This window comes from Acyrthosiphon pisum, chromosome A2, assembly GCF_005508785.2.
Source record: "Acyrthosiphon pisum isolate AL4f chromosome A2, pea_aphid_22Mar2018_4r6ur, whole genome shotgun sequence".
NCBI lineage: Eukaryota > Metazoa > Arthropoda > Insecta > Hemiptera > Aphididae > Acyrthosiphon > Acyrthosiphon pisum.
The window spans coordinates 88735666-88749171 of NC_042495.1; the positions used below are offsets into that span (position 1 = coordinate 88735666).

At 29.2% G+C, this 13506-nt stretch overlaps 1 protein-coding gene across 1 annotated transcript in view; it reads left to right on the forward strand.

The window, feature by feature from the left end:
* The window catches only part of LOC100159625 (RYamide receptor-like), a 120796-nt gene that overhangs the window by 49185 nt on the left and 58105 nt on the right, over positions 1 to 13506 (forward strand). The gene's annotated exons all lie outside the window — the stretch shown is intronic.

Consider the following 13506-nt stretch of genomic DNA (forward strand, 5'->3'; position numbering starts at 1 on the left):
CTAATAATATGTTTAAAAGTATTATTATATACAACACATATGCATTGTTGAACTAAAACTATTGTTATATTATATCGCACAATATAAATACTTATAAATTATTCACAAAACAATATTATTTATTAAATTTTCTATTATTATAGGTACGTAAATAAACATTATACCTATACACAGAGTGATTCACCAAGCATGCTAACCCACATTTTTCTCCAAACAATACATAATTTATTGAAATTCTGATCCTTGACGTTTTTAAGTATACTTACTATTAAGACCATATTTTCAAATACATTACTTAGGTTTTTTTAAATCATTTTAGGAGTATCCTGTTTAGAATATCCAAATATAAAATATTCAAATGAGTACCTAGTTTGAAGTTTCTGAGTTATCATACTGCATACCAAGGATACAAGGATATTAATATTTTAAAACGGCTTTAAAAAAATATTAAAAAATATATATATTGTAATAAATACTATTAAACTAGGACAAATTGTATGAATTATAAGATGTTGATTAATTAATATTAATCATAAATCCAATTGTCAAATTACCATGGCCATCTTTCAAGTCTATCAACTATTAAAATGGACCTGTTATCCGTCTGATAAAATAAAATGAATCAAAAACAACATTTTAGAATTTTGTTTTCGATAAATCAACATTTTCGAAATGTGTTAAATAATTCACATGGAAAAAGGATGCTTATTAAAACATTACTGAATCAATACAAATTATTTTAATTATATTTTAAATGTTTCAACATACTACATGTTATTATAAGTTTAATTCCTTACATAAAAATACCAATAAATGTACAAGAATACAAGATTTCTTTATGCCTTAAATCAAGAATATAAATTTAAAAATAAAATGTACGTATACCTAGGTACTTGGTGAAATATAAAAATTTATATAAAATTAAATGTTTAAGTTTAAGACTGTTATGAATGCTCTAATAATATATTATAATGCGGTATAACGTTATTGTATAATGTAAATTCACATAAATTAAATCTTAAAGAATTTACTAAAGGTCAGGTTTTGCATAATAACATTTAAAATATTCTTATATTAATCATACTATTATTATCATGTTATAAACGAATAATACACACTTTTAGTAATTATATCCAATCGAAACAACTCGACATTGAGTGACATTTCGAGGTTCGTATAACACATAAGTGTACAACAATCAATCTTGTATTAAAATACCTATATGAAAAAATTTACAATCAAATTAATGAACCGTAATATACCTACACACTCTTTTTGGGGACAGATTTTTTTTCAAAACTTTTAACATGATTAATGGTTTTCATTTTTAACTACACACAAACAAAAAAAAAACAAATGTAGGTAAGTGTAATATATTACTATGATGCATTTTATACCATATCATAGTTGAGAACAAAACGTTTGATGGCTTCACGCATTGACTAATAGAAAAAAATGTGTACACAAAAATTAAATCCAAGTTCAAAATTAAACCTGCTTAGTGCTTAGGTTTACAGTGTGATTCACCGACTATGCTCACTCTCATTTTTTCCTCTAACAATACATTTATTAAAATTCTGATTTTTCGATTTTTTAAATAGACTTACCTACTCAAAGACAATTTTTTCAAATTCTTGAATTTTTTTGAACTACTGTCAAGAAGTGTCCTGTAGCGATTAAGATGTGGCGATTAAAAACTTCTGTTATTCAACTGAGCACCCATTTTTTACTGTAAACTATGTAATGGAAAATTTTTTTAAAAACTCAGTTGTTGTACCTAATTTAAAATTTTTACGAGTTTCTTAGTTATTTAAATGTTTATACTAAGGATTAATTGACTATTAATAATCTTTAAAAATGGTTTAAAAGTTTAGAACTAGTATTTATTGTACTTGGGCCATTTTTACAAATTATTAATGTTAATAGATTAATATTAATGACCAAAATGTTCAATCACCATAGCCCCTTATAAACCATTATTATGGACCTTTTATCCAAAGAATACAAAGTTAAATAACTCAAAAACTACTTGTGTACGAATTTTGGTTCTGATACTTGAAATTGTTCAGAAAAATGACCCTTTGAATAATTTATAGATTTGAAGGGGAGTTTTCTTATGAAAAACAGAAGTTTGTATCAACACAGGACACTGTTTAATGTAATACAACAAATCTCAATGATTATGTAATATAGTATTTAAGTATATTTAAAAATTTCAAATATCTGATTTTGAATACGTAACTGAATTATTGATGAAAAAAAGGTGTGAACATGTTTGGTGAATCATTCTGTGCATGATGTATACAACTACAATTTGAACGTATAACGGGGAAGTTCTATCTTATTTTTGTGCACCTACCTAATATTATACCTACTTATTTTGTGATATCGTACGACGCAAGATAATAATATTATAATGACGAAATAAAAGTAATTTTTATTAATTACCTGAGTGACTGTTATCAATATTTACTTGACGTCATTTATTGTCATGCAAATATACAATACATGACGTCTAAACAGGCACCGAAGAGAGCTTATAAAAAGTAATACAGCGATGCAGTTGTGAAATCAATGGATCAATAGTGTAATTCCAAGTATTTTTACATCAAATCGGTAAAATGACGTAGGAAGTATATAAAATAGAAAATGACAACTATAACAATACCTACGTAGAGAGGCGAAAAATAAAAAAATATATGAGTAAATACATTATTGTCATACAAAACATAATAATAATATTATACTGAACGGTGCCCGCAGTTCATCCAAGAGAAAATAAGTCGCATTGAATTCGATAATAGATATCACCTGATCGCATTGTCACTGCTATTATTTGCTTACTCGTAGGTAATAAATCATATATTATATTGTTGTCTTTGTTACGTCATTGATTGTACGCATACAGCAGCAGTCGTGTTATTATTATATACGTCTCGTGTGATTGTGATTGAGCGTATTGTCCCTGCAAGAATCGGTCGTTTCAAGCCATTTTTGATGACACTCGTAGGCCAAAAATGTGCAAGCGCACCCTTCCTATACCCCTCCACGTGGGTGAGATCATTAGGGGGATAACCTAACCTCCAAATCAGAACATTTCCCTCTGTACCGGAGTCAGTGGCGTAGCCACGATATCAGAAAAGGGGGGTGAAGGGGCCAATAAAAGACCTTATATTAATAGAGTACACATAATAATATTATACCTACTATTATTATTGTGTCCAATCTTGTCCAAGTCTGATTTTAAACTTACAAGAAAAAGTGGTATTTTTCTTTATTGATATATTCGGCAAAAAATACGATCGATTGGGGAGGAGAATGTCCTCTCCGCACCACCACCCACAGGCCACATCACTGATCGAAGTGTATTTTTTTTTTGCTTTACATGCCTTAAAGACGTTTGGCAGCTTCTACTAAGACTCTCCAATGATCCCTGTCATCGGCATCATCTATTACTCCTGATTGATCTGTTCTTTTTAGATCACTCTTAACACGATCCATCCATAGTTGGAGCGGTCTTCCTTGTGGTCTGTTTCCAGATGGATTATTGATTAAAACTTTAATGATCAAATACTGCTTCGCCCGCCATATACATGCACAGTAGTGGAGTGTATACTATACGAAAATAATTCATATTATTATAATAATATATTATCCTTCCCACACTTTATGTTCTTACCAAGCCACAAACCTTAATCGGATTAAAAGACTTAGCGTTATACTTCATATAGGTAATAGGCAACCAGCAGCGGCAAGAAAATTTAGGACCATTCGCTTCTCTCACGGGTGAGTACTAATTGCTTTAGACTTTGACGACTTTTTTTCCATGAATATTATAATAATTTTGTTACCTAGGTAGGTAGGTAGGTAGTTAATAATATGTGGGCGCCCTTACTGCATTTTACCAGGCCGAGAGGTCTCAGCCACGTCAAATTCTACCCTTTTGTCATCCCTCCTCAACTTTTTTGTATTTCGCGTTCATACCTAAAGTTTTGTTTTGCTTTATGTAAATCGTAATGGATTTCATTATCTCGAGCATTACTGGCATTACGGTTGAAATGCGTCGAATGACGACATTTTTTTTTCTTTATAATTTCTCGAACTTAATTACAGTCTTTATTCAAATATTCTACGCACGATTTAAATGCATTTTAATTCTCCCACGCCGCGCCAGCCTAAACTAAGGTACACCATGGAAATACTTTTACGGTTAATTAATTGTCCAACCGTACAATTCTTATAAGTTATTCGTTAATCATTTATCCAAACGTAAATATTTTATAAACATATAAACAACGAGTTAGAACTATTGAATATAACAAATTATTATCATGTTTGTATTAACTATTCGTTTTCGTAGGTATTTAACTTATAATAAGTAAAAGAAAAAACCAAACAATAAATTACCATCTTAATAATTGTTGTTATTTTACATAAAATAATATTCATTAATCATAATATTAATTATTCCTATCAATTTAGTCTTTTCTATGTATAGGTAACGGAAAATGCTTTTTTAAACGTATTTTTCACGAGACAGGTTAATTATTATACTTAGCAATTTCTTAGTAGTGTGAGATTATGAAGGTTTTTATTGTTTATTGTATACTATTATTAATGTATGCATTTAATAATAATATTTTTTTTTTCGTTAATCTTTTAACAGACATCCAGGCACATATTTTTCTTTCTAAAAATGTTTAACTTAAGTTTCGACGACCTTGAATTTCCTCTAAAGTCTTATGTATTATATCTATTTTAAAATATCTAATCAATAATGTTAATATATCATACCTACTATAATATAATATAATATAATGATATAATATGTAGGTGTGTGTAATAAATACATATTTTGCTGTATTATTATTCAAAACTTTGAAGTTCATATGAGTTATTATGAGCAGATAGACTTCACTATTTTGGCGGTTACGGTTTCTAAAAAACACTATTAAATTTCTGCCTCTATGTTTGCTTTTTGAAGCGACTACGTTTCAATGATAAAAAAAAAACGTAAGTGATGACGTATTATATAATAAATAGCTGATATTAATTATAGTATTGAATATTCTCATAACCCATCACAATCACCATAAAACTACCAAACCAAAATAAAATTCTTACTTATTGCCCAGACACGTCTTGATAAATCTGAAAAGTTTTTGCATCGTCACTGTAATTTATATATTCACATGATATCACAGCATTCACAATTTTTTTTTTAATTTTTTTAGATTTCAGAGTTTCACTCGTAGGTATAGGTAATTGTTTTCAAACGATTTATATATAATATATACATTTTAAAAAACGTAGGATTAGCTACTTCAGTGTTTATGACTTAATGTGATTATTCGTCAATAATTTTTATAGACAGGTTTATCGAAAAAGTATCAAATATTGCTTTGGTTATGTTATTGTTTACAAGGTTTAGTAGCAGGCTCAAATAAGTCGATCGTTTTATTCAATAATGTTTGTATGAGTGTCATGCCATTCTCGTGAAGAAATCATTGTTGGAATTAAGTTAAATAATTGTACCCTATCGTTGATCGGATTTCGGAAAGGGATTTAGATGAAATAGAGGTGCGGTTTTTGAAATGGAAACAGCAAATAACAATAAATAACGGAATGAAACATTTAACTTACAACACAAATAATAATATACGTAGGTATACGACCAAAGGCGAGGGTTACTAATGTTTACTGATGTAGGTTGTATATCTGGTGTACCTATAAGTACTTCATAAAACATAATATAATACTTTTGTATTATACTGTTTTTTGGATGAATAATGGACGATTTTAAATAGATAAAACAGACGCGTGTCGGTATGGTAAATTATAAGATTACCTTTGTATATTATTATAGCCGTTGGGACATTTTTATAAAACAATTTCAGAGAAATAACATTGTAAAAAAAACCTACTCGTACGTTACAGCTGACATTATGATTGTCAATGTGTCACGATGAGAGTAGAGCGAGGAAACCAATTATCTAATAACAGGCTTTCAAATTTATTAATTTTTAACAACTTTTTACAGAGTCATTAATACTTTGGAAAACTTGCGGCACGATGATCCAATTATGTTGATACCGCTATCATTTTTGTCACTAATTTTAATTTGAAAACTATAGGTACTCGAACGTTCTTGAGTCCTAACGTAATAATACATTAATATGATTTTAGACATTCAATATTTTTGGCGGAATGTTGATCGTTTTATTACACGCGAATCGTTTTTGGGGTTCCGTACTGTAAAACGAGACCCTTTTACTAAGGCTCCGCTGTCCGTCCGTCCGTCTGTCACCAGGCTGTATTTCATGAACTATATGAAAGTTAGAAAGTTGAAATTTTCACAGATTATGTATTTCTGTTACTGCTATAATAACAAATACTAAAAATCCTAGAATATATAATATAAAAAGTGTTGCCAACATGTTTATAGTTGATGATGGAACGGGACTATTAGAATAACTATTTTAGTTATTTTGTTGTGATTGTATAATATTATTCGTGGGTACTTGAAACTTCTAAAGTATACTATTATATATCTATGATAGTACCACGGTTTTTTGTTGATGTATAACGCGTTATAAGTACCTAATGGATATTGTGATATGATTAATTTGGAATTTATTATAGGTACCTTCCTGTTATAGGTCATTTTTTTTTAATACCATAGATTAGTATATAATATGTCTTATACCTAAACTGACATACCGTCTCCGCTCAGAATCGTTTTTCTTATACAATGATATTATATCATTGAATTCAAAATTAATACCATCCATTATGCAGTGACACATTTGTAACCTACTGTACAGCAGAGCGACATCCACTTGCCCACCTTTTTTTTGTTTAGTTTTTAGGCAAATCGATAATGAAATATAATTTAAAAAATATAAAAACGATGGCATAAAGTGACTACCCACCGATAGTTTTATATCAGAGGATTCTTTTAATTGAACGTCACATAAAGGGACTACATACCAGGTAATTATTTTAGGAGAACGCCACAGCCGCATGTGTTGTCTCACACGTATGATTCAGACAAAACGCGCTTACGCGATCGGAGTATAAATCGCTCAATTTTGGTTCTAGAGTTATGATATCTATTATAAAATTGGATTGTGACAATATTTCTGAGGGCAAGTCGTCGCTTTTTTTCTATTATGCCCAATATAACGTTCATTATATCGTTTAGAAATAGCAAATATTTCAACATTTTTAAAATACCTTTAACTTTCCAAAATTTTTTTTTTAAAAACTCAACGTCTCGCTCTACAAAATATTGTCTTATTTTAATTTCCTAAAAGTTGTTTTTATTCTAACACCAAAATTGAGCGAGTTCTACTCAGACTGAGTAAACGCGTTTTGTCTATGTCGTATGTGTGTGAGACGGAGATAACATATGTGTCTTGTGTCACATATTCACATGTGTGACGTTCTCTTAACGTAGGACACTCATTATACCGAAAACAGCTATATTAACGTTTTTGAACAAATTGTTTTTACATGATTTGAAGTCATTACGATAAAAGTAAAGATAAAATTTGTTTTGCAATAATTACTTCAAATATTAAATCGTGTGCAACAAAAAATGTTCAGTTATACGAGTTTTAGAAAAACCATGAGTTTCCTGCGTTATAAGAATTTCCTGATTTATCATAGTAATATCAAAGCGAATTCATCGTGGTGGACTGTCGAGAGGATGTTAAATGCAGTTAAGTACCTATCCACACATGTTCCAAACACACATTATCATCACTCTATCGAAAACGTTCCATTCATCTAATAAATTAAAAGCCTCGTTTTACCTCACACTTCACCTGTTTCACCGAACAATTTTAAAAGGACGTACGATTCTATATTATTATAGTTTCTTTACCAGCTAATACCTATTATACCTAGGTATAAAATTATGTTCGCCTTCTCGTAAAACCGTATTTGCCAAACGATCGACTGACTATATCCGTTGTTGGCGTTCATTCCTGGAACAGTTTGCTGTCCCATTGAACTGTACAAATGCACGTTGGATAAACATATGTATTATTACTATTATTTATTTCTTATTTATATAATATACTTTTCTTATATGACGTCGTCCCATTCACCGAATCGTGTCTGCAATTCCATAAGCATCTAAATCGATCGTTTCAGCTGTGGTTACAAAAATATACATATAATATTATGTGCCTTTTTTGTACTATTTCTGAAACTGGCACAACAGCTAGATTATCATATAATTTATAATATATATTATATTTTGTGATATATTTTTCAGGGACCATCGTAGTATTAAAAAAAAACTAAACGTTCGTATTATTGCATCTTATATTTAAAAAATATTGATAACAATTCCATAGGTAAAATGTGAAAAGAAAATTATTTATTTATTTTACAACATCCGATTGTTCAATGAACATTTTATTATTATTATTTATTAACTAGCAAAGTGAGGTAGTCATAATATTTTTAATTTATTATCTGTGTGTTTATTAAAAAAAAATATGTCCTTAGTTGTTTCAATTTAGTCCAAAAAATATATATTGTAATAATAATATTTGCACGGTACTTACGATGCAGTCGAGTATCGTATAGGTTAGGTGCACCATATATTATACGATATACCATATATATATTATACGAGAGACATAATGTTCCTTCAACAATATTAGAACAATATTCCATTGACGCAATTTTACTAATATAAAATAAAGTGAAAAAAGTATGAAAAAAATTCCACAAAATGTACTAATAAAACTTTTGTCTATTGACTCTACGTTACCTACTATCCTACTCCTACACCATATTTAATTTGAATTGTACCTTTGAGGCTATACGCCCATACCTATCATAATAGTATTATGACAATATAAATGAAATATTTAATAACAGTTGGAATTTTCATAACAGTCGGTCGTTATAATGTCTTGCTAAATTTGATTTAACTGAAATCTAGCTGGGCATTAAATAATAGCGGATCAAAAAATATTAATTGGAATTGCACTATTTACGATTGTAATATTCGTATAATATATCATTTAAACTGGCATAATTATTTAAAAATTGATTAAGTTTGGTATAGCGTATGTGAATTTAAAGTTTTAAACCATTTAATATTCGTAATTTAAGAATGATAGATTAATTAGTTTTGTACCTAATCATAATAATCGATTTCGTATGCGTAATATAACCTAAAAAGTATTATTATTATGTTACATTAATGATACTTACAAATTGCTTTAAAATATTTAAACTTCTCAATACCAAAGACAGTATACCTAGTATATTAAGTATTTATATCAATCATCATTCATCATTATCACCGATGAAACAATTCAAAAAATTAAATTTTCATTACACATCAATAGATTCTTACGTGTTCAATAGTGGAGACACCACAAATCTGAAAAGGATTAACTACAAAAGCTTTTTGTATACGTCAGATTAAATTCAAAATAATAAGAAAGACAACCTTCTTATTATTATTACTGCATTTTATGGCAAATCGTATAGACTCGTATTTACAGGAGATCTGAACAGTTTATTGTGTGAAATTGAAAAATATTATTATTTATTAGGTAGGTACGTAGTTATTATTATTTTATGATAATTTATGTTATGATCTATAATATTATTTTATTTTACGAGTAATTTAACAAAATTTAAAAAAATAATCTTGTAAAATATATCTTTGAAAAAGTGTTTGAATAGTAAATTACTATTGGGTGTCCAAATAGGTACTTATATTTTAATATAATCCCATACGAGACTGTAATCAACACAACTAAAGTTTAATTCAATATTGCTATTTCCTATTTTAACATGGTCTCGAATACTTATTTGAAATATGAATGATATATAAGTAAGTATACAAAAGCGACCTACTCTAATTAGGTAGGGTATGTAAACTATAAGCTATATGAATACGAATATGTATAAAGCATTAAAGCTCATATAATATGTTATATATACAAAGTGTAACAGAAAGATCTGAAAAAAAATTGATGCTAGTTAAACGTATAACAAAATTTGTGAAAATTATATGGGTAACAAATAGTTTATAAAACATACTCATGTCATACTTCATAATATTTTGAAAAAAGTTATTACGTTTTAAATTAATTGAATGCAGAAAAAATATTGATATTTAAAAAAATTCTAGCATATATAAACTACTATTGACTTAGATAAATGCTTTTACTATCAAAATTGTTCTTATAATAAAATTTACAGTTTAGCTATTTTGAAATTTTGAAAAGACTGAATCAAATTTTAAATTTTAAATTTTCAGTTGAAGAAATATAAACGAAAAAAATTATGCTTTAGTATAGCGTGAGTGTTAACAAATTATACAAAATAAAAAAATCGATTATAACAAGTCATCGTATTAGTCAGTTCTTTCTGTTACACCTTGTATAATGTAAAAAAAAGCAACGTTGCTACTCTAATCAACATAAAAATTTAGTATTCTAGATTCCGAGTGTAGGTATAGCCATGAACGAATTTTTATTTTACAGCGTAACATTAGTCACATACCTATACAAAATAATATATTTTCCTCTCAATCAATTGCATGTACAATAGAGGTAACAATAGGTTTTTACGATAAATGTAATTGATACAATATTATTATTGTTATATTGGCACTGTAGCGTATTATATACGAATACTACGCTAATAATTTATACAGCTTAGAATATTGCAGACAAATTGTCTGGACGTTGTGAAAAAAAAAAGATATTCTATCGAATCGAGTATTTTAGTATACAGAGCATATCATTATTATTATAGGCATTATGTAAATTCGACCTTATTTTATTGTAAAATATATTTCAGTTTACAGTTATAACAATAATAGTATGCAGTTATTACATCCCGTTTGTGGAACTTTTATTATACTTTATACAATATTATTCATCTATTTGAAGTAGGCACGTCATATCCATACAAATTGCGAACCATTGACATAATATTATTATTATTACTATTACTTATTGTAAGTTATGCGTCCGAAGAAATAATTCATTGCTTCTTATTATTACCCAACGCATTTTTTGCCCACAGATATTCCAAATGTAATTGTGTAAATATTAAAACTTTAAAATATGGAAACACATAACTTTGATTAAAACTAAGCCAATTCGATGAAGAATAAATGACAATAGTCCACATACCACGCCAGAACTATATATATATAGGCACAGTTCACCATCACAAATTTTAATTTAACTGTCGTGTGGTAATGTTGTTTACACGATTAAGCTTGTATAGTAGTTGTTAATTGTTACTATCTGTTCGTATACGCTCGTTTAAACTGAAAACTTCGATTGCGTTAAAAAATAAACATAGCTTACGAACTTCAAAAACCACCAAATCAATACTTCCGAAATGTCTCGTGATCTTCAAGTGGTTATGATCCACGGGAGTTAATCGGACTTATTTATTACTTACCAAGTTTTTTCATAGCTAATTTCCATGACACACGACGCTGCTCGCGGTCGCCACACCTATACGTGTAAATCGTCGTCTGAAATGTATTGCCCAATAATGTCCTAATACTCCTAATGGAAACGCCACTGCCAAACGATGCTTTGATTTCATCAAGTAGGTGAGCGGCAACTACAGGGTGGGCTACGGGAAAAGCTATCCCTAGGGACAAAAATAGACGGGTTTTCCTCAACATTGAATGTGAGTAGGAAGGTCTATATAAGCTCATTCGATCCGTCAGATAATGTCGTTTAGTTATCACTATGGTGTAGTGTCGTTCGCCGTGTGCTTGCATACGATGCATTTATGAAAAAAAATGAAACGGTAGTTAAGGTGCAGCGTGCATTCAGATTTAACTTCAGCGTCGACCGTTGCGATGCTGTTCCCAATGGGAAAACAATTATGAGGTGGGTCGATAGTTTTCGAACAACGGAGACAGTTAATTAAAAAACCAAACTGGTCCCAAACGTACTGCAACAACTGCCGAGAATACGGAGAGAGAGAGGGTACTGTTCTTCAAAGTCCACGACGCGTCGCGACGTTCAATACGCAAACAATCTCAGGCTCTTCAAATTGCACACGGCGAACGACACTCCACTGCGCCATAGTGACAACTAAATTACATTATCTGACGGATCGAATGAGCTTATCTAGACCTTCCTACTCACATTCAACGTTGAGGAAAACCCGTCTTTTTTGTCCCTATTCCCGTGGCCCATCCTGTACCTATATATGGAAATTCCATTACCTGGCCACCGGAAAACGTAGGAGCATAAATCGTGCAACGCTCTCACTGATATTAACAACAAAAAGTAATTTATTTCACACCAGCCAAACGCCCATTTTGGGTCCGAACAACTTTTACGTTGAGAATAAATAATAATATGCACGTAAACATTGTACGCTCTACAAAACAGTAATTTGGCATTATATTTTGATTTTCAATTTTTCATACTCTCTGCGTGCAAATGATCGCTGGCACAAAAAATGTTTACAGCGACCACAAATATTGCCCGTAAATAGTTTAGGTACAATAAAAAATAAAATATAATGACCAAGCTAACCTTGGGTCTAATATTATAGAACAATTATTATTAAAACACCTAAAACTTATTAATTTTTGAACCTATACATAAGTATAATTATTATTAAGTCTTTGAAAATTTAACTTTTAATGTGATACAAAAGAGGTAAATGGAATAATCAATAAATATAAAAACCGTTCGTATACAATATGACAAACTATGTAAATATTCCTATTGAAAAAGAACTGAACTCTTAGAATGTATTGTTATATGGATATTATTACTATTATTATTATTATTTTTTTGTTTATTATTTTCATGTATTCTTTTTCTACTGGGTATGTACACATACATAACATGGTGTATTGTAAGGAAATAACTGAGACATGTCACTTGCACATGTGACTATGCGATTAACATAAAAAATGTGAATTTAAATTCAAAAACGTTTTTGTCTTTGTAACCTATACCAATGTCAAAAAACCTAATAAATAATATGATAAATAAATATTTTGGTTAAAAATAATGTCCTTAAGAAATGTCCTTGGGTTTAGGGGAATTGCTGGGTAAGTTCAAATTAATTGTTCGAAAGGTCAACGGTGTGAAAATAAATAGGTATATTAAAAATAACTGTTGTTCTGTGTATGTACAAAACGTGGCTAAAAATATATGCTGTATAAAGTGTCTTAGACAGTGATAGAAACAGACTACCACTTAAGAAAAATCAGATCGGCCATTATACCTTTAATGACACGAAAAATCCCGCAACACCCGAATTTCCAGAAAAAAAAACAAAATAATGTTTAAAGAAACAAATTGTCAAAGATCAACAAAGAAAAATTTAAAACTCAACTATAGATAATATATTATATAGTTAAATATAGTTTTGGAAATGTCTCAGTGCTTATCAATATCATATAAAGGTTTTTACTTAATTTATATTATAGAAGTTTTTTCAACGTCACGTGAGATTTTTTTTAAATATAAG